This window comes from Neofelis nebulosa, chromosome 12 (genome assembly GCF_028018385.1).
Source record: "Neofelis nebulosa isolate mNeoNeb1 chromosome 12, mNeoNeb1.pri, whole genome shotgun sequence".
Classification (NCBI taxonomy): domain Eukaryota; kingdom Metazoa; phylum Chordata; class Mammalia; order Carnivora; family Felidae; genus Neofelis; species Neofelis nebulosa.
Genome location: NC_080793.1, coordinates 50,410,556 through 50,419,031, shown reverse-complemented (window position 1 = coordinate 50,419,031; position 8,476 = coordinate 50,410,556). Strand labels below are relative to the sequence as shown.

The 8,476-nt window shown below is 43.6% G+C and overlaps 1 long non-coding RNA gene across 1 annotated transcript; it reads left to right on the top strand.

Moving 5' to 3' along the window:
* The first annotated feature begins 2,880 nt into the window (after positions 1 to 2,880).
* Positions 2,881 to 6,730, top strand: LOC131490876 (uncharacterized). Its single transcript, XR_009251243.1, has 2 exons — positions 2,881 to 4,626; positions 6,325 to 6,730. It is a non-coding gene; the product is annotated as an uncharacterized LOC131490876 (long non-coding RNA).
* The last annotated feature ends 1,746 nt before the right edge of the window (positions 6,731 to 8,476 follow it).

Genomic DNA, 8,476 nt, shown 5'->3' with positions numbered 1-8,476 from the left:
AAAACCTAACGGGACTGAGGAGCATGTGTTAACCAGCCCAAGTTTTTCTTCTATATCACTCAATGCCTCTATGAGTGTATAATGTGACTGTCTCTGTTTAGAGTGATTCAGTCTTGGTGGCACCAGTTCTATGTGTGAGCTCGTTACTTTGGATTTTTGTGATGTTTCCTTAAACATACCGTTTGTTTGCAGGCTTAAGGCATATCTGGAAGAATAGAGATGAGAAAGACTTGTATTTAGATAAATTATGATTCTAACATGGGTTACCACTTGCTAATGTCCAAGATTAGAGGTGCCAGGAAAGCAGACTCACTCCGAGTGATACGGAGCAGGACATTTATTCTGGGTACAGAACCTGCTACTTCCATGCCTGGTGGTCCTGACCTCTGTCTCGCTGTCATCTTTTTTTTTTTTTTTTAATGTGTATTTATTTTTGAGAGAGAGAGGAGAGACAGAGACAGAACATGAGCAGGGGAGGGGCAGAGAGAGACGGAGACACAGAATCCAAAGCAGGCTCCAGGCTCCGAGCTGTCAGCACAGAGCCTGACGCGGGGCCCAAACCCACGAGCCGTGAGATCATGACCTGAACTCAAGTCGGACACTTAACTGACTGAGCCACCCAGGTGCCCCTCTCGCTGTCATCCTTTCCATGTGTCTGTGGAAATCCTGGATGACCTCCATACCTACATCAGTGATTCATTCTACACCTTTAGTTTCTTTCCACGTTTTCCTTCACTCTCTCTGAGCCACTTGCTCTGCAGACGTTATGCTCACCAGCCCGAGTTTTGAAATCTCAGAAGTGTTTTTCTTTCTGCCCATTACCTCTTATTCTTTCTCCTCAGTTACTCAGGTATTCCACCAGGTCCTCATCCCACTGAGATTCTCATGCTTTGTCCTACTCCGTCTTCTCTTTTCCTCACACACTCATATTCTCACTTCTTTTCTCACACAGCTTAGAGTTTAGAGACCACCAACATAACTACTCCCTTATAAGCCTTGTTAAGTCCCACACCCCTCTCTTCCTTTCTCATCGTTGCCTTGAAATATCCCCACTCAGTTTAAACCCAAGTATCTGTTTACCCTGTGCCCTCCCCTAAGCCAGACCCTGGAGAGAGAGATCGCAGGATAGAAGCCACAGTCGTTTTGTAACCTCGTCTCAGAAGTTACATCGTTGTTTGCTGTATTCTATTAAGTGCAAATCAGTAAGTCCAGTCTATTGTCAAGGGGAAGAAACTGCATAAGGGCATGATACCAGGAGGCAAGGCTCGCTGGAGCATTAGAGACTGCCTACCACATCCAAGTTGCCGGTGACCCATATCTTACCAATGCCAATGGGCAATTTTCTGCTCTCGGCCCTCTCATGGGCATTGGTACAGTTGATTACCTCTTCTGTGAAACATTGAGTGTCTAGGTTTCTGAGACAGCATATTGGTTTGATTTCCTCATTTAGGACTTACTCTCTATCGACCTCTAAATATTAGAATGCTGAAGGTTCTGTCCTTGGCCGCCTTATTTTGATATCTACATTCTTAGGTGATCTCATCCTACCCCATAGCTTTTAATAGCATCGAGGTGCTGACAGGTCTCAAATCTGTGGCTCTCCAGTACCTTTCTTATTAGCTCCAGAATCATATATCCAATTGCTTACTCTACATCTATTTCCACTTAGATGTCTGATAAGCATCTCAAACTTCACATATCTAAAGAAGAACTATCGATTTCTCCCTACTCTCCCCTCCTCCCCCATCTCCTACCTCAGTATCTCCCACTGCTCAAGTAAACACCCTTGATTTCTGCTGGTGCTTGACCTTGATGACAGTTGTTACAACTGTCAGGGAATGGGAGTGCTATTCAAGTGTTAGAGATTTGTGGAGCATGAGCTTTGGAAAGACAAAGAACATCACTATAATAATAGCAACTGTTTGTAATAACACTACTGGGTACCTGGCATTATTCTGGGTGAATTAAATTTATTTATTCTTTTGATTCAGTCCTCCCAACAATTATAAAAATAGGTATTGTGGCGGCTGGGTAGCTTAGTTGGTTGAGCGTCCAAATCTTGATTTCAGCTCAAGTCATGGTCCCAGGGTCATGGGATTGAGCTCTGTGTCAAGCTCCTCACTAAGTCTGGAGGCTGCTTAAGATTCTCTCTCTCTCTCTCTCTCTCTCTCTCTCTGTACTCCTCTCCCCCTCTCATGCTCTCTCTCTCTAAAAAAAAATATAGGCATTATTATCCTTGTTTTGTAGGAAAGTGAGTCTCAGAGGGTTTCAGGGTGTATTTGATTAAGGTCTCGTTGTTGGTAGCAGTTAGGATTAAGTTCAACTGCGAGTGACAGGAAGCCAGTAGTGGCTAAAACATGTAAGCTTTGTTTTTCCTCCCACAGGCCACATGGGGCTGGTACTGTGACTTCATATCCATCAGACTGTGGCTCATGTTGTTTTCTATCCACCTCACAAGGTTTCCATCTGATGATGGAACTAAGGTCATTGCTCTAGTTTCAGCCTTCATGTCCACCTACCGACCAACAAAAAGAAAAATAGAGAGGGGGGAGAAATCCCTTCTCTTATGGCCACTTCTTGAAAGTTACACTACTTGTCTTAGACCACCAGGCTGTTATAGCAACTTAACCATAAACTGGGTGGCTTATAAACAACAGAAGTTTATTTCTCAAAGCTTTGAGGGCTGGGAAGAATAAGGCCAAGGTGCCAGCAAATGTGATGTCTGGTGAGAGCCCTCTTCCTGGTTTATAGACAGCTGTGTCCTTACATGGCAGAAGAGGCAAAGGGCGGTCTCTAGGGTCTCTTTTATAAGAGCACCACTCCCATTCAAGAGGGCTTCACCTTTAGGAACGAATCACCTCCCAAAGACCTCCTCCTCCTCATCCACATAGGGGGTTGGGATTTTAACATGTGAATTTTGTGGTTCCGTCTGTATTCGATCTATAGCACTAATTCCATTTGCAACCATTGACTGGAACTTCATTTCAAGGGCTTACCCAGCTGCAAGGAAGACCGAAAACACAGTCGCCACGATAGGGCTGCAAGCCCAAGGCTATGTGGTTCTTGAGATCACAATCTTTCTGTCAACCCCCACTTTGCCTCCTGAGTACCTTAGCAGCTGAGGGTTCCAAAGACAGCTTTACTGTTATATCCTGTGGCAGCCCGTGTGCCTCTTTAACTCAGCCTCTGTCATATATACTACAGGTGATGTCTTAGTTATTTCCTCAGCTTCTTGCTTCCTCAGCATTTTGAATACTTCTCTATTTTTTTTTTAAAGTAAGCTCTACGCCCAATGTGGGGCTTCAACTTACAACCCCAAGATCGAGTCACATGCTCTAGCAACTAAGCCAGCCAGGCACCCCTTGAATACTTTTATAACCTCACCCCAAATGTTATAATGACTTGTTTTTGGTTTTCTTGAATCAAACACTGGCTAATTGGTAATGTTTATTACATGAATAACTCACTTAACAAACAACATAGTTTTATGTGTCTTTAGCACATTGTCTGGCCTTTTACAGATATCCAAAAAAACCCATGTTTATTGAATGGATGGATGGATGGATGGATGGATGGATGGATGGATGGATGGAAAATCAACGCTTTCCTAATTCAACACTTTTTTCTGATTTTAGATAAGCAGTCTACATTCTCAGCTAATCCCTTTGCTTTCAGGGTTGGAAGAAGAGAGAGAAAAGAGAACAACAACAACAACAACAACAAACAGGAAAAGGGAAAAGGATATGAGGTGTATTTATGCAAGTTCTCTGGTCTCCTACTTCCTTCTCTCACTTTAGTATTGATGCCACAATTGTGAATTTTGCTTTTCAAATGGACCTTGGTAATACCTTCTGGGAAAGGCTTGAGTATGCCACGTTCAAGACCAATGACCAATGTATTAATGCTTCAGGATTTAGGAATATTCAGGGAAGTTGCAACTAACTTTGTTCAGTGAGAGCATATACACTTTCTCTTTGTAACATCTTCATTGAAAACCCACATAAATTTTTATATTGCAAAGCCCTAAAGATGAAATAATTTTTTTAAAATTTCCTATGAGGTAGTACTGGTAAATTTACAGTTATTTCAACCCCATGAAGAAGTAGACATCATCACATTCCTCATGAAAAGCTCCAGCAAGAGCCATTGGCATGGTTTGAATATAAACATCTAGCAGCTAAATGACTTTATCAAGCTACAATCCCTGTGCTCAGCGATTTAGAGGAAATCAGCAGCTTACCCAAAGTTTTTTTTTTCTTTTTGCTGAGCAATTGGGGGCCAAAAATAAAACACTGTTACATCAAACTGCAGACAAACAAAAATCTGAATACATTCGCTATCTTCTCAGGGCATTTCTGTACCTAATGAGCACAGCTGAGCCCAAAGGCGTCAAGATGTTTCTTGCCATTAGGCAATGGGGTGGAGGATTATCCAATAATTCCTGGCGGGCATTGTCGGTTCTTCTGGGTAAAGTAGGAAGAAGGTCAAAAGAGGATGCAAATGTTTTTTAATCAATGGAAGAGAGAAGTGATACATTCCTCTGACCTTTTCGATTGCTGGGAAGATATATTATCTGCATTAATTAGCATGTTGAAGAATTCCTTCTGGATTGCCAAGTGCCTTCCTGTGAGTAGTGGGGAATATGTTTGTAACATGATGTACAGCAATCTGTCATAAAGAGCCAATTTTTTGGACTTTGTCTCTGAGTACACATGAAATGTGAAATAGCTTTGCCAGTTATGTTGCGTTAGTCTTTCTAATTGGAGGAAAAGGTTAACATTTGTGTAACAACATTGGTGCACAGGGCTTAGGTTTTGAAATGCCAGTTTGCTTAGGATACTGGGTGTTGTTAAAAGGAAATGCTTTGGGAGGTAATATAAATCATTATCATCTCTAGCATAGTTATCACTTGTTGAACGCTAAACAAATTATTTCATTTAATTCTTGGAGGGAAGTACGGATGGCATCATCACCATTTTTTGTTTTTGTTTTGTTTTGTTTGTTTTAGAGAGAGAGTGTGTGAGCAGAGGAGAGGAGCAGAGTAGGGGGGGAGAGAGAGAGAGAGAGAATTTTTTTTTTTAATTTTTTTTTAACGTTTATTTATTTTTGAGACAGAGAGAGACAGAGCATGAACGGGGGAGGGTCAGAGAGAGGAAGACACAGAATCTGAAACAGGCTCCAGGCTCTGAGCTGTCAGCACAGAGCCTGACGCGGCGCTTGAACTCACGGACCGCGAGATCATGACCTGAGCCGAAGTCGGCCGCTTAACCAACTGAGCCACCCAGGCGCCCCGAGAGAGAGAGAATCTTAAGCAGTCTCCACACTCAGCATGGAGCCACCCTCGATCCCATGATCCTGAGACCATGACCTGAGCTGAAATTAAGAATCAGACACTCAACTGACTGAGCCCCCCAGGTGTCCCAGTATCATCACCATTTAACAGATAATGAAAATGAAGGATTGGAGAGATTGGGTAATGTGCCTCTAAATCACAAAAGATGGTTAAGTCAGGATTTGAACCTAGGTCAGTCTGACTCCCAGAGCCAATATACTATACCACACTTCAGTACTCCCTCAGCTTTTGTCCTTCTAACTGGGTGCTATTGTGAGGGTTACTTAGCTTTTCTCTGCTTCACTTTCCTTGTCTGTAGAAGGGAACAAGAATAACTTTGTGTTATTGGCATTATGAGGATTGAATTATATAGTGGATATAAGGGGTGCCTGGATGGCTCAGTCGATTAAGTGGCTGTCTTCGGCTCAGGTTATGACCTCACAGTTCATGAGTTCGAGCCCCGCCTCGGGCTCTGTGCTGACAGCTCAGAGCCTGGAGCTTGCTTCAGACTCCGTGTCTCCCTCTCTCTCTGCCCCTCCCCCACTCACGCTCTGTCTCTCTCTCTCAAAAATAAACATTAAAGGGGCGCCTGGGTGGCGCAGTCGGTTAAGCGTCCGACTTCAGCCAGGTCACGATCTCGCGGTCCGTGAGTTCGAGCCCCGCGTCAGGCTCTGGGCTGATGGCTCAGAGCCTGGAGCCTGTTACCGATTCTGTGTCTCCCTCTCTCTCTGACCCTCCCCCGTTCATGCTCTGTCTCTCTCTGTCCCAAAAATAAATAAAAAACGTTGAAAAAAATTAAAAAAAAAAAAACATTAAAAAAATAATACATAGTGGATATAAAACTTTCTGCAAAATGCCTTATTACACATACCATGCTATTATTATTCTCTTAAATTGTCATATTCAGGGGTTGGGAAGAATATAATTATCACCCCTCTTCTCATTTGGTGAGGAGGAGGAATAACTGAGTAAATGTTATTTATTGCCAACAGAGCTCACATTCACGGTCCTAGAATGCCAGAACTTGGAAGACTCCACGTTAAGCCTTCTTTGTAATTACTGCTGAGGAGACTGAGACCCAAGGAGCCAAGTCATGTTTGGGGTCCGAGACTGGGAGAACCATGACCTCAGTGAAACCATTTTGCAAAGCCACTGGTGAGCCTCTCCATGTGAGCAGAGTGAATTCTTAGCTACCCTTCTGTTTGTATTTCTTTGTTTGAATTTGCCATCATATGAACAATTAGTTATCAGTCAAAATATGCTATGTCTAACATCTTTCTTTCCATTTCTAAATGTAAAAAATGAAACTTCTCCTTTCTGAAAGCCTAAAAATCCGTAACCGGTGAAAACTTAACACTTTTTTTCTGAAGTACATTAAAAGAAGCATAGTACAGAATACTTTTAAAAACCAATTTGAGAGAGCAAACCCAGAGTAACCACAACATTATTTTGATATATATTATTTAAAGCTATGTGTTTTATAAAGGTATTCACTTTTACCTTGCAAGTCCTATAAATAAGTATTAAAAACAAAAATTCTCCAGGCACCTGGGTGGCTTAGCCAGTTAAGCGTCCGACTTCGGCTCAGGTCATGATCTCGCAGTTCACGAGTCTGAGCCCCACGTTGGGCTCTGTGCTGACAGCTCAGAGCCTGGAACCTGCTTCAGATTCTCTGTATCTCTCTCTCTGCCCCTTCCTTGCTCGCACTCTCTCTCTCTCTCTCTCTCAAAAAAAAAATTTTTTTTGGGGCGCCTGGGTGGCGCAGTCGGTTAAGCGTCCGACTTCAGCCAGGTCACGATCTCGCGGTCCGTGAGTTCGAGCCCCGCGTCAGGCTCTGGGCTGATGGCTCGGAGCCTGGAGCCTGTTTCCGATTCTGTGTCTCCCTCTCTCTCTCTCTGCCCCTCCCCCGTTCATGCTCTGTCTGTCTCTGTCCCAAAAATAAATAAAAAAAAACGTTGAAAAAACAAAAAATTAAAAAAAAAAAAATTTTTTTTAATTCAAATTATATTTGAATTAAAAAAAAGCAAGAATTCGCAGTTAAAATGGGCAACAAACACATGTCCTCATTACATTTGATTTCTAAACATTGGTCACAAGATGGAAAGGGCCTGAGATTTGAGTCAATTATGTTCTCAACACTATAAAACATTCTCATTTTATCACCACCAAGCCCAGGAGGTGAATATAATGCCCATTTTGAAATGAGACAATGAAGTCTCAGAGAGGTTTAGTAATTAATTTACTGAACATTATAGAGCTACAAGGGGCAAAGCTGAAATTAGAACCCGAGTCTTTATGATCCCTGACGCTCAATGTTTTTCAAGTCTAGGTTGCTTTGAACAAAGTTTTATCACACGTGTTATTAGAGTCCGGTCTGGAAAAGAGGAACTACGTATTTTGGAGATCGTGACTTGAGTCAAGGACTTACAGCTTGCGTGACTGTGGGCAGTTGTAACAGGAAGGCCTGGTGGGAGGTGGGGGGCTTGGGGCGTGGGTATCACAGGGTCAGAGAACGATCTCTAGGCACTTTCTCTGAAGCACGGCTATGCGTGCCGAAAGTTAGAGTTGGCGGGAGAATCTAAGTGGTGTGGTGCCTCTGGTTGCCAGAGTGGGATGGCAGAGAAGAAGCTCGTGGAAGGGTCTGTGGAAGCTGCCACCACCAAGTCTGCAGCCGGGCACGTGGTGCTCATCTTACACACAGCCCGGGGCGTGTGTGATAGCACGCTTCTGGGAGAAGGTGCGAACTCAGCAGCTGAAGAACAGGAGCCCTCGTGATCTCTGGCGTTGGATCTTGTCAGCCCCATCCCTCACTGCTGCCTTTCCACCTTCTCCTTCAGCACTTCAGACGGTCTTTGTCCGGTATGTTGTGTGTAAGGATCCAAAGAGATTAAGGATGGGACAGCGTCGCGGGCGGTGCCTGGCCCCAAACAGACGATCAGTTACCACTCTGCTTCTAGGTCGCAAACAACAGAACCTCCTTCAGCCGGTTGAAGCAGAGGATAAGTTTATTCCAGGTTATTAGGTAGCTCAGAGAATATCCGGCAGGGTTAGGGCAGAAGCAACATCAAACCACCCATGGGTCTGTCCCGGAAGCGGCCCTGTTGCAGCCTTTTCTAGGCACAGACACTGTAACAGGCACACTGA